The 14,033-nt window shown below is 39.9% G+C and overlaps 1 long non-coding RNA gene across 1 annotated transcript in view; it reads right to left on the reverse strand.

Annotated features, from left to right (window-relative positions):
- Positions 1-1,740: 1,740 nt before the first annotated feature.
- LOC309627296 overlaps positions 1,741-14,033 on the reverse strand; it is a 30,072-nt gene continuing 17,779 nt past the window's right edge. The window contains exons 3-6 of the long non-coding RNA XR_014243657.1: positions 13,145-13,208; positions 11,885-12,028; positions 3,963-11,544; positions 1,741-3,629 (exon numbers count right to left, since the gene is read on the reverse strand). This is a non-coding gene — a long non-coding RNA (uncharacterized lncRNA). The remainder of the gene's footprint in view (positions 3,630-3,962; positions 11,545-11,884; positions 12,029-13,144; positions 13,209-14,033) is intronic.

Raw genomic sequence — 14,033 nt, forward strand, 5'->3', positions numbered from 1 at the left:
AATATAGCCTTGTTGCTTACCTATTTTATACATAGCAGTTTGTATCTTTTAATTCCATACCACTAATTTACCCCTCTCTCCCCAATGGTAACCACTAGTTTATTTTCTATGTCTGTATGTCTGTTTCTGTTTCACATATACATTCATTTGTGTTATTTTTAAGATTCTACATATATAAGTAGTATCATAAGTAGTATCATACAGTATTTGTCTTCCTCTGTCTGACTTATTTCACTAAGCATAATATTCTCAGGGTCCATTGATGTGGCTGCAAATGGCAGAATTTCATTCTTTTTAATGGCTGAGTAATATTCCACACCTTCTTTATCCATTCATCTGTTGATGGGCACAAGGGTTGCTTCCATATCTTGGATATTGTAAATAGTGCTGCTGTGAACATTGGGGTGCATGTATCTTTTTGAATTAGTGTTTTCATTTTTTCCAGATACATACCCAGGAGTGGAATTGCTGGGTCATATGGTAGTTCTATTTTTAGTTTTTTGAGGAGTCTCCGTGCTATTTTCCACAGTGGCTGCACCAATTTACATTCCCACCAACAGTGTACAAGGGTTCCCTTTTCTCCACATCCTCTCCAAGATTTGTTATTTGTGGGGTTTTTTGTTTGTTTTTTTTTTTTTTGGTGATAGGCATTCTGACCGGTGTGAGGTGATACCTCATTGTAGTTTTGATTTGCATCTCTCTAATAATTAGCGAATAATTAGTGATGTTGAGCATCTTTTCATGTGCCTGTTAGCCATCTGTATGTCTTCTTTGGAAAAATGTCTATTTAGGTCTTCTGCCCATTTTTTGATTGCATTGTTTGTTTTTTGATATCGAGCTGTATGAGCTGTTTATATATTTTGGATTAAAAGATATGCTTTTACCTTCAAGACAAGCCATTTTACAACTTGGCCTTAAGGACTATAAGAGGTCAGCTGAAGGGCACTCACCTACCTGAGACTCTTGGTCAGGATCCTGTTTCAGGGATAACTAAGGAGACTTCCCTCCTCTGCTCCCTTTCACTCCCACAGACTTTCATCCAGTTATGTCAAATCCTTGAAGAAAAGTGTTTTGCTTTTGCTTGAAGTATCTATAATGGCCTTCTCTTCCAATGAGAATTTCTCAAACAACTCTCATGTTCTCTGTGCTGCATAAATTAGGCAAATAGTTGTGAAGTTATTTTTTTCTTCCAAAAAAATCTGTCAATAATGTAAAATTCACTTGCTAACATAGTATTTTGTGCAAATACACCAAAAAATGTTTAATACCTAACCTTCTTACTTCTGCCTGCATATTAACATGATTAGAAAATATTTGTGTTTCGATAGTCATCAGAAAGTAAACATTTAGTCACCTAGCTATTATTCACAAAATTATTTCACTATGTTTCAATGGAATTTACTGCTGACCACAGTAATTCTTATCTCTCATAAAAGGAGCTATGCAGCTCATATCTTCAAGAGTATTCAATAGCCCAAAATAAAAGTGCTGGCATAATTTTTTAAAGTACTGGCAAAGTAAAATTTAGCATTTGCTAGAAAATGAGCCTCATTCTTTTTAAAAAGGGTGTATGTTGTCTTAAAGACTATAATAATAACAAAACTATAAGTAAGAATAATAGTAATTAGCATTGATAAAGCACTTACTATATGCTAGTTATATGCTAAGCAATATGCATAGAGTACTTCATTTATCTAAAAAAATGTAAGATACTTAGGCAAGTATCATGTGTGAATATTTGTGGCATATCCATACATATGATACAGTATATAGTACTCACAATATATTTACTTAAATACATACGGAAAATTTCTGGGCAGATATTAAGACACAGTTGATCATTTTCATTCTGGCCATCACTGGTGGTTGCCTGCCCAATAGCCATCGCCCTTCTTTCTTGCCAACAGAACACTGGTTTTGTTGAGGCAGCCATGTGCCGGCCCAGGGGAGGAGTTACTATGAACCTAAATCAGTCACGGGTCTCATTCTCTTCTGCCCATGGTGGCTCTAAGGATAGGAGTCAGTTCTTGTCTGGGGCATGAGAGATGAGGGGAAGTCTGCTTAGGGCTTCTAGGAGGATTTCCCGCCTCAGGAAACAAGGATGTGCATGAGGAGAAAGGTCTTTTTGCTTCTAGCCCATTCCCTCCTGCTTAGGAAACTTTGATTTGAAAATGCCTAGAGCTGTGTTAGGCTCCTTGTGGCAATGAGGTGTGACACTGCTGGTACACTGTGAATAGAGGGTGACTTCTTGATTATGTCACAAAGTACAGAATCAACCCTGATACCACCTACCTCTGAATTTCATATAAGTTAACAAAAGCCAATATTAATAGGGGTTCCTGTTACTTGCAGCCAAAGTATTCATGACTGATACAGTTACTTCTGGGGAGTGAGATTGAGGGTACAGGAAGGGAGAACAGTGTCTTACTTTTGATTGTGTATTGCTTTCTGCTGCTTTAATTTGATTTACCATGTATGGGCAATACTTCAAAATTATAAAACAACTCATTTAATTTTTTAAAAATTGCATTTCTGAATAACTGGTATATTAATTTGGAGAAAACTGAGAGCCATAATGTTTTAAATAGTACCCCAACTCAGTAGCTCACAATTTATACCCAGGCACTCTTTGCACCAACATTCATATATGCAATCACTTGGAGTATTTGAGCAGTTAGCTAATTTTGAATTTTAACATCAAATTCTCCTTCTTTCCAAACTATCAATATTTGTGAGTGTTTGTGTATCTCCCAAACAATGTAAGTATGAGTCTCCCTAGCATGTGTTTGGAGGGGAGATGTTTAGTGTGTCTACTGGGATTTACTTCCTACCCACAGTTTTTTTCTGAGTAATAGAGTGAGAATGAAGAGTTGCTTCCACTAGCTGGGGCTACGATGAGTCAGGAGGTATTTATACCAGGTAGATGCGTTGACCGGGATGAGGAAGAAGGGCTGAAGCATCAGGCAACATGAGCTCAAGTTCTCACTGGAATTTCTCCAAGAAAGGACCTTTATCTTTGTACAACCCAATTGACACTAACATCAATTTAACAACTATCAGCCTAGGAGAAGGGTTAGGATTGTACTCGTGCAGGATTTCTGGGGACTAGGCTTGCCAGGGAATCCATTATGTCCTTCCCATTTCTCCTCAGAGCTCTCACATCTCAGGCTTCTTTCTCCCTTAAATGAGGGTGTAGGAATTGAACAGAAGTTGGTTCTCTGATACTACCGCCTAGAGAAACGACAAACTACTGCATCACCAAGAGCTAACATCCCCATCCTCATCAGCAATATTTAATTAGATGGATAGAGTGTGAAGAATCAGGATCAAGACAATCAGAGCCAGGCCAGTCTTAATACTGCCTCTCCTGTGAACCTTCCCAAGGAACAGTCCTCGAATTCGGCATCACATTGACTTCATTATTCATAATGCCATCCTCTACACCTGATCTGTCATCAAGACCTGTTGAGGTTTTCTTGGTTAAAGTTCTTGAAAACCTCACTTCTTTTTCAGTTCCCTGTGCTCTTTTATAACTACGGTATCCTCCTTTCCAGATCTCCACTTCTCCAGGTCATTTACATATAGCTGGCATAATAATCTTTCTTATTTGTCATCATATTATTCCCTACCTAAGTTTTTTTTTTTTTTTTTTTTAAGAAATTCACGTTCTTTTATATATTTATTTATTTATTTATGACTGTGTTGAGTCTTCGTATCTGTGCGAGGGCTTTCTCTAGTTGCGGCAAGTGGGGACCACTCTTCATCGCGGTGCGCGGGCCTCTCACCATCGCGGCCTCTCTTGTTGCAGAGCACAGGCTCCAGACGCACAGGCTCAGTAATTGTGGCTCACGGGCCCAGTTGCTCCGCGGCATGTGGGATCTTCCCAGACCAGGGCTCGAACCCGTGTCCCCTGCATTGGCAGGCAGATTCTCAACCACTGCGCCACCAGGGAAGCCCCCTACCTAAGTTTTACTGAGAGATAGAAACAAACATTTGAACAAATGGAGAGATTAAAAAATCAATCGTTTAATGACAAATGATGGGATCCCCATTTTTCCATGAGATAGTCCTTCTCCCAATTTTTTGGTCCCACTTGTACATATAAACTTTTAGGGATATAGGGAATTCCCTGGAGGTCCAGTGGTTAGGACTCTGTGCTTTCACTGCCGAGAGGGCCCGGGTTCCTTCCCTGGTCGGGGAACTAAGATCCCGTAAGCCGCATGGCACGGCCAAGGCCAGAAAAAAATAAAAAATAAAAAAAACTTTTAGGGATATAGATGAAATAACCATAAATCTATTATTTATTTATTTATATTATTTTAAATACCCTCACTACTTAAAATCACAAATAAGAAATTTTAGATTGATGAACTTAAAATATTTCTTTTTCTCATCAGTGAAGGAAAAAAATTATTGAAACTGTTTCCATTGTAGCTTCTACATGGCATCTTTGTCATGGTTAGAGTTCCTTTTTATCATCTCACAAAAACAGATGTGCATGGTTCTCTCTCTGGGGGAACTACTTAAGAGGAAGAAGGTAACAGAAAACCTAAAGGAGGCTCTGAGGGGAGATCAGGAGGAAGAAACTAAGTCTCCGGCTCAAAACGCCTGTGCAGACAGTGCTTGGATAAGGCATTTCCTGGCACCAGCCTCCTGGGTCTGATACACCACCTCAGTGCTCACTTAGATGGTACATTTTGTTTGGGAAGCCAAAGGAATGCCCTGATTTTTACTAGTTCCATCCATGACTCTTTACCTTAACTTACAGAAGATGCTGTGACATATCCATTCTTCTTAATCTCAGTTTTTACCCAGTCAGCTGAGTATAAATGGCTTTGAGACCTTTTCCCAGTAAGAAAATCTCCAGAATCCCCCAAGAAAAAACAATGTTCCTTTTACCATAACTGTAATAATCATCAATCTTAGAACACTCAGAAATAGAGTAGCCTTGGCTGCACAGACCAGAGGCAGAGCCCTAGGCCACTTGGTCCGCGGGGGGACCCGGGCCCCACCAGGTGGGAGGAAGGAAATTGGAGTGTGAGAGGTGCCCCCCGGGTCCCAGATGCACCTGGATGAACCCACAGTATTTTCTTTATTGCCGTGGAGCCTGAGAGGATTACAAAAGTGTGTCTGGTGAAGTAGGGCCAGGGGACCGGGGTGGGGGAGATTAGGGACAGTGGGTTAAACTAGAGATGAGGGAGGTTTAGGGAGCCCTCTGCCACCGTGACCGTGAGCCCTGGTGGACAATGCCGTGACCACTGTGCAGTCCGCATCCTGGAGATCAGGTGAGGGGTGTGTTCTGAGAACCGACTGAGACTGGGGAAAAAAAGAGAAAAGAAAGCCTTGATGTTGCTCTTTTCATGTAATTACAGTGCAATGTCTGTGGGTCTACTTCTAGATATAATAATTCAAACCTAATGAGAGGTTACTGAACAAGGATCTATAGCCGATATATTATCAGCTATTTTCTCCTCTTTTACAGGAGAAAGTGGGTTGTCATAACGTTACAGTGAGTGTAATTCTGTAATGATGGAGTGAGAAAATCACTTTCCTATCGCCCTAGCATGCTTCTACATATACAGACACTTAAAATGGAGCTTTAAATTGAAGTGGGCTGTAACTAATTCAAACATACATGTTGTCTGCCCTAGGAATACCTGCTGTGAATCCAAGTTTGTGGAACCATCAGACCACACGGTGCAAGAGAGCATGGGTTTCAGGATCAGACACACCTGAATTAGCAACCAGACTCTGTCACTTACTAGCCGTGTGACCCTGGGTGAGTTACTTAATCTCTCTAAGTCTCATGTTCTTCATCCGAAAACCAGGAATAGTGCTGACCTACCAGCGCTGTTGTTTTTCCTGGAAAAGTAACTGAAAAATTCTGCTTATTTGTCCAACTTCCTTTCCCTCTCTGCAAATAAAGGCCAAAGAGGGCGTCCCTGGTGGCGCAGTGGTTAGGAATCCACCTGCCAATGCAGGGGACATGGGTTTGAGCCCTGGTCCGGGAAGATGCCATATGCCACGGAGCAACTAAGCCTGTGCGCCACAACTATTGAGCCTGTGCTCTAGAGCCCGTGGGCCACAACTACTGAGCTTGCATGCCACAACTACTGAAGCCCACACGCCTAGAGCCCATGCTCCGCAACAAGAGAAGCCACCACAATGAGAAGCCTGAGCACTGCAACAAAGAGTAACCCCCGCTCGCTGCAACTAGAGAAAAGCCCGCACACAGCAACGAAGACCCAATGCAGCAAAAAGTAAATAAACTAAATAAATAAATTAAAAAAAAAAAAAAGGCCAAGGAATAAGTAGTGTATGCCAAGTGCCAATGCCCAATTAATTGCAGATACATTTTCTTTCCCCTCTGGAAGAATGTTGTCTTTCATTAAAAACTATAGCTGGGTTTAAAATAAGATATCCTCAAGTGTTAGAACCATATAAAACTCTTTTTTTTTAACTTTTGGCTGAAAATGACAACCACTCAATTATACACAAAAGTTTAATGTAAAAGGGTTCAAACAAAATAACAATACAGTGACAAAGTGACGTGGAAACTGGATTTCAAAAGAAAAAAAGATCAATCACACATGCGTCAAACAATACAAAATCAAAGTAATGGACAAAAATAAAAATTTTACTTTAATTATAACTGAAAAACTAAAATAAAAAAATCCAAGTTTCAAAATTTTCTAAAGAATATATATAACTGCATAATCAAATGATTATTTTTTTGCTTGAATAGGATGTACAACCATTTTTTAAAACAGTGGATATAAACATTGAATATTTAAAAGATTGCATATCCTACATTTTAGTTAAAAATTGAAATTAAAAATAATGTAATATTCAAAAAATGAGAATATTTTGCTATTAAACTATTCCACTGCCAGAGATAAATTCTGATCTGAAATGATGGCCCCAGGAAGTTGAGTCAAGCCAGTTGATTACATCCTGTGAAGTCCCCTCTCTCTGGCCCCCAAATCTGGGCAGGGCTAGGATTTGGCTCTGGCTTTGATCCTATTGGGGGTGACGGAGGCAACAGAAGCTGTCTGTCTAGGAAATTCTTGATCCTGGCCCTTCTCTGATTTAGAAACAAACTTCAACCAGGTTAGGTGAAGGTATCAGAGAAAAAATGAAAAATTCTACTCTCTGCTGACTCTCCTGAAAATGTTCACATTGTCTCAGTCAAGCTATAGCACAATAAAGAGGCATTTTGCTTCAAAATCATGTATTGATAAATATTTATTGCATATACCTGAGTTGGATATTGTCTGCCTTATGTATCACATTGTGTTGATCTTAGATACACAACTCCATCCGTGTTTGTCCTAAAAATCTTCAGTTAATGTTCGAATGTGTCACTAAAAGTTTTTATTTCAATTTTAGAATTTCATTTCATTGGTGGAGAGTAATTCATGAATTTAAACTTCATTTGGTGGAAAATAATTTACATATATATTACTTTTTCCATTTTAATGGCTTTTCTCCCAAAGCCTGCCCCAATATTTGAACTTGTCCTTGGAAGTTATTTAAGATACTGTGAGAGTTCCAGGACACTGAAGCCCTGGGTCCAGACTGTAGTGATTAGAGACACATTTTGAGATTTCTTCCCAGCTCTCTTCTTGAAGAACACCTCTCTCCCTCGGGCAACTAGAGCACCAGCCCTGGGCCCTTCTTTCCTATGTTTATACCAAATAAACCGAACCCTCCTTGATTAGATAAAAGGTGGACACCTGACCCATGAACCAGACAAGTCTGATTATTTTTCTCTTGAGAATTTGAACTGAGAGACACAGGCTGGTGGTCAGGTGCCGGTGGTCATTAGAGCTTCAAGGTCTTGTGGAATGAGAGGCTATGACAGTTATTAAGGGCCATGCATGCAAGGGGCTCACACAGAGACCCAGTCTGCAGGGAGAGACTGGACAAGGCAGGAGAAACAGAAACTGTAGGCAAGAGAACTTGCAACCCGAGAACAGCTGCATAGTCCTGAAGTCTTTTCAGTTTCCAAGTCTAATTCCCCATGTGGCTCGACTCTCCTTCCTGTCTTGAATCCCATGAAGAGCTGCTGTAAAATAAATCCTCATTTACGTGTAGTGGCCAGAGCGAGGTTCTGTTCCTTGCAACCAAATGAGCCCTAAGACCAAGTGAAGCCTTATTGTTTTAGAAATTGTTCATGTTTCACTCCATTGACAGCAAGGGAGCATTTGATAATGGCATCTTCTCTGAAATACTTCCACCAAAGAGTTGTGGATTCACTCTTCTGAGACTAATGACATTTACAACTCAATGTTAATTACACTATTGGATTAGATATATATGGCCTTAGAGAAAATCAGACCATCATATTTTATAACTTAATTCCTTTGTAGAGAGTGAGTTGTAAAATTATGACTCGCTTTACATTTGCCCTACTCTTTTCAATGTGAAGATGCTCCATTTTCCTTGAAGAAGAATGGCAGCTATTGAAAGGCTTTGCCTCCTCCGGGCATCTGTTAATGTTTACCATCTTCCCCAAGCAGTAGGCCTGTTCTTTTCATGGTGATTTTCTCCTTCTAAACATTGCTAAACGAGTTCTGAGGGCCTTAGCCTTTTTCTCCAACTTCAACTTATTTGGAACCCAGCAAAGGACTATTTCTCATAGAAAGCCAGTTCATTTACCTTTTAACCTAAGGGATAGGTAAAAGTAAAATGAACTTGGGGAGATACAGAAATAGGAGAATGAAAAATACGTGATAAAAATAATTGTGGTAAAGAGATGAGTTAAGAATTCACCTTGTAGGGAAAATACACATGACTGCATAGGTTCTGAAGAAGTCCTTAGAGCCAAATGGAATAGCTTGAAATTTCCTATGTGCTCATTTGCCTTCACTTGGACATCTCTACAGAAACGGTCTTTCACAGCCAAGGTGTGTGCTATTTTTAACAGCCACGATTAGGATGCTTCCAACCTTGTCCTGGTGGAAACAGTCTCTCCCTCTACTTCTCTTATTAATGAATAATAGTATAGCAAGAGCAGGAAATGTGATTGTTACAAATAGGCTCTAAAGCCAGACTGCCTGGTTTTGGACTCCAGCTCCATCACTGAACAGCTGTGTGACCTTGCAAGTTACTTCACCTCTCTGTGCCTCTCTGTGTTTTAATATGTAAAATGGGAGAATACTGGCACCTACCTCACAAGAAGGATGTGAGAAGTAAATGAGTCCTGCTGTATTGTATGTGCTCAAGAAAGTCAGCTGTCGTTGTGAGGGTTGTCGTTAGTATTATTTGAGCAAGTCAAGCCTAGGCGGTATGAAAGAGAATGGAAAGTTGAGTCATAATCTCCCAACAGGAGTTTACTCTTTCTACTGGATGACATAAGTGAGGGGAGCCAGGGCCATGAAGTCAGGCTTTACTTCTTTTTTTTCTGTTGATTTTATTTATTTATTTTTTTAACATCTTTATTACAGTACAATTGCTTTACAATGGTGTGTTAGTTTCTGCTTTATAATAAAGTGAATCAGTTATACATATACATATGTCCCCATATCCCCTCCCTCTTGTGTCTCCCTCCCCCCTCCCTATCCCACCCCTCTAGGTGGTCACAAAGCACCGAGCTGATCTCCCTGTGCTATGCGGCTGCTTCCCACTAGCTATCTATTTTACATTTGGTAGTGTATATATGTCCATGCTACTCTCTCACTTTGTCCCAGCTTACCCTTCCCCCTCCCCATGTCCTCAAGTCCATTCTCCACATCTGTGTCTATTCCTGTCCTGCCCCTAGGTTCTTCATAGCCTTTTTTTTTTTTTTTTTTTTTTACATTCCATATATATGTGTTAGCATGCGGTATTTGTTTTTCTCTTTCTGACTTACTTCACTCTGTATGACAGACTCTAGGTCCATCCACCTCACTACAAATAACTCAATTTTGTTTCTTTTTATGGCTGAGCAATATTCCATTGTATATATGTGCCACATCTTCTTTATCCATTCATCTGTTGATGGACACTTAGGTTGCTTCCATGTCCTGGCTATTGTAAATAGAGCTGCAATGAACATTTTGGTACATGCCTCTTTTTGAATTATGGTTTTCTCAGGGTATATGCCCAGTAGTGGGATTGCTGGGTCGTATGGTAGTAGTTCAAACAACCCAATCCAAAAATGGGCAGAAGACCTAAATAGGCATTTCTCCAAAGAAGATATACAGATTGCCAACAAACACATGAAAAAATGCTCAACATCATTAATCATTAGAGAAATGCAAATCAAAACTACAATGAGATATCATCTCACACCGGTCAGAATGGGCATCATCAAAAAATCTACAAACAATAAATGCTGGAGAGGGTGTGGAGAAAAGGGAACCCTCTTGCACTGTTGGTGGGAATGTAAATTGATACAGCCACTATGGAGAACAGTATGGAGGTTCCTTAAAAAAACTAAAAATAGAACTACCATACGACCCAGGCTTTACTAGCCCTCTGACCTTAGCCAAATGACTTAACTTCTCTAAGCCTTGGTTCGCTTACCTAAAATTGGGCATAATAATAGGGGCTACCACATCACAAGTGCTCAAAGTTAGTTATATATATGGTGCAGAGCAGGATTTAAGTACCAAGTGAATATCCATTGTCATAAGAAAACACAATAAGGATTTTGAAAATGAGGAATGCTGCCTCAACTTCCCCAAAGTAACTGACAATGGACAGAAACACAGAGTAAAGCAAAGCTAAGTTCACTTGACCACCTGTGGTCTGTACAGGCCTGCCACACAAAGCTCTCCTCTTAGCCCCACCCTAAGAAAGGAAGTAGGAATAGCCAATGAATTTTTTATGTCTTTTTTTTCTTTTACCTGCTTTAAGATTTTGTCTTTGATCTTACCAGCATCATCTAGGTGTGGTTTCCTTTGTATACATCCTGCTTGGGATTCGTGACGCTTTTTAAATCTGGCTTGATATTTTTCCAAAAATTTCGGAAAATTCTCAGCCATTATCTCTACATACGTTTATTCTGCCCCATTCTCTTTGTCCTGATGTCTCTCTCCTTCTAGGATTACGATTACATATGTATTAGACTTTTTCACCTGTCCCAGGTGTCGCTCACACTCTTTTGTATATTTTCTATCCATTTGTCTCTCCATGATTCAATCTAGATGTTTTCTTCTGACTCATCTGATTCTTTTTCAAGTGTATCTAATCTGTTATTTAAACCTATTCATCGAATTCTTAGTATCAGTTATTGTGTTTTCAATTCTAGAATTGCCTTTTTTTTAACTTTTATTTTCATTTCCCGTTCTCTGCCAAATTTCTCAATCCAGCCTTTTAATTTCTTAAACATATTATCCTAATTTTCAAAAATTCTATTGAATAACTCCAATGTCTATACTCCCTACAAGCCTGTTTCTACCGTCCTCTGTTTTTCTTTCAGTCTCATCTTTTTATGCGCTTGATACTTTTGAATTGATAGCCAGACTTTGATATAAAACATTCAGAGAGGATTTGTGACCACAGGTGATGTTGTCTTCCTCCAGAGAGGGTTTGTTTGGCCTCTGGCGAGCAGCTGGGCTAGAGCGGTAGCAGATAGAGATCACCTAATCAATTAGGCTCTGACCTTTGTGAGGCTAGTCTGTAGCCAGCATACTTTTACTCCTCGGGTATACCCCTTTGAGATTCCAAAAGAACATCTGGGGGGTTTCCCAGGTCCCATCCTCCTCGGCAAGCTCTGAATTCTAATTTTTCTTCCCCCAACCATACATCTGCTGAGAGCTCTGCTCGGGATCCTACCTCTCAGCTCCCACTTGTAGAATTGACATTTGCCTGAAGAAGCGAAGCGGGGAATTTCAGGCTCATTTTTTGGGGGTTCCCTCTGTTCCCATGTCCAGACCCCACTAACCCAGTTCCTTACCACCTAGGTAGATTTTCTAATTCTTGAAGAGAGGGTTGGTTCAAAACATTCTAGTTCACCATTGCTAGAAGCAGAACTCTTGACTATGCTTTTGTTGAAAATCTGATGATCTTACTCTTCATATTTCAAGCAGCATGCAGATTTCTAAAAAAAATAATATTAATAAAGTGATAAAGTTCCAAACAGCTTGCCAAATAAACCTTTAGTGGAGAAAATAAATTTTAAAGACATCGGTAGGTCAATGGGAAAAGATGGAAGCATCTCTAAGGAGATCCAAATCTTTACCACAGATGGTAAGGCCAACATATTCCTTCAGGTTATAAATCACATTATCTATACCTTGAGGAATCTTGTGTGACCCCTTTAGTTTCCAGGATGTTACTAAATTCCTTGGGAGCCTTTGTTCCTGACCTGTTAGTTTTTTTGTTTTTGTTTTTGTTTTGGACATCTTAAAAAATTTATTTATTTACTTATTTATTTATTTGCAGTGTAATTGATTTACAATGTTTTAATTTCTGCTGTACAGCAAAGTGATTCAGTTATACATATATATACATTCTTTTTTAAATATTCTCTTCCACTATGGTTTACCGTAGGATATTGAATACAGTTCTCTGTGCTATACAGTAGGACCTTGTTGTTTATCCATTCTATATATACTAGCTTACATCTGACCCATGAAGTTTTAATCTCCTTTCTCCTAGCCCATCCTAAGGTTACTTTTGATGAGTAAAAAAGATTGATTCATTACCATACAAAAGGCAACAGCATGGTCACAATAATCTGTTTCACAGGTTTGGGGCGGCGGGGGCGGGGGGCGGGGTAGTTTGAGAAAACAAAACCAAATTAAATGACTGTAAGGGATGAAGCTGTCTTCAATCCCAGACTGAAAGGTTGGATAGGACTTAGATGTATCGCAGTACAACACACACGAGAGTTATGCAATAGATACCTGTTGAATTATTTATTGAAAAAAATAAATCTCTCTTCTAGACGATAAAGAAATTTGAGCTGATTTCACCAAGGGTTGACGTGAGCTGAGAGGACATCTCCCGCCAGGCAGGGAGCATTTGGCGCTGCTCCTAGAAACTGAACCTGGATATCAAATCCAGGCGGCGCTTTCTTTTCATTCTTTTGAGTTGGTATGTGTCACTTTCATCTTTATTTCATTAAAATAATAAACTCTTTATGTCTCTAGTCCAGGTGAATCCTTCCCTCTCTGGAAGCTTCAGTTGGCTAGTCTGTTGGCAGAATTCATACCTGTTGTTGAAAGACAGGAGGTCTTCCGCTTCTAGCCTCTATTACAGTAAGAGATAGGAAATCCCTGTAGCGAAAAAAATGATGTGCTCATAATAATGCAGAAATAGTCAGCATTCCTTTCCATCCCAGATGCTACGTCAAGAGATAGAGGGGCAGACACTCCATGGCTTTATATTTAGATAAAGCATGACCATTGGACAGTGACCGAGATCATAACGTTGGAGTTACACCTCCTAATTAGGCTTACTTTTCCTAACAACTACCATTCATTGAAGGTTTTCCACATACTAGGCGCTGTAATGACGGCATTATATTTTAACTCATTATATTTTCACAGTAAGTCTGCAAGACACATGTTGGTTGTTTTATATTCTTTAATGAGATGGTCAGTCAGGTGAGGCCACAAGAGGAGTCAGAGGTGAAGCTTAGGAAGAAACAAAGTTTATTATACTCACAGGTCCTAGAGGCAGGAGGCACACCAACCAGGGCCACATGGAAAAAAACAGGGTGGTCAGAAGGCAGAAGACAGGATGGGGGGTGGGGAAGCGCTTAAGCTACTTCATTGAGGTTTCCATGGGAAATGCAAAGCACAGCAGGGTAAACAGTTTAGGATTGGTGAGTTTGAATCATTTCATTTGGCTCTGGCCTATAAGGGTGGTCACCAGTTGCCTGGCACCTGGCCCTGGGATGATTAAGGCAGAGGAATATTGCCTCTGTACATGCCAGATAGAAGAGATAGGGCTCGGGATAGGTTAGCTTGCATAACAAAGTCATGCTCCAGGCTGGGCCTTTTGCCATCTCTAAGAATCAGCTAGCCCAGGGAGGGGCAGTCTCTCTGTAGCTAGAATGGTTTCTTATGATGTCAAAACATCATAATATACAAGAAATT

Source organism: Balaenoptera borealis (genome assembly GCF_965194805.1).
Source record: "Balaenoptera borealis genome assembly, chromosome: 4".
Taxonomy (NCBI): Eukaryota; Metazoa; Chordata; class Mammalia; order Artiodactyla; family Balaenopteridae; genus Balaenoptera; species Balaenoptera borealis.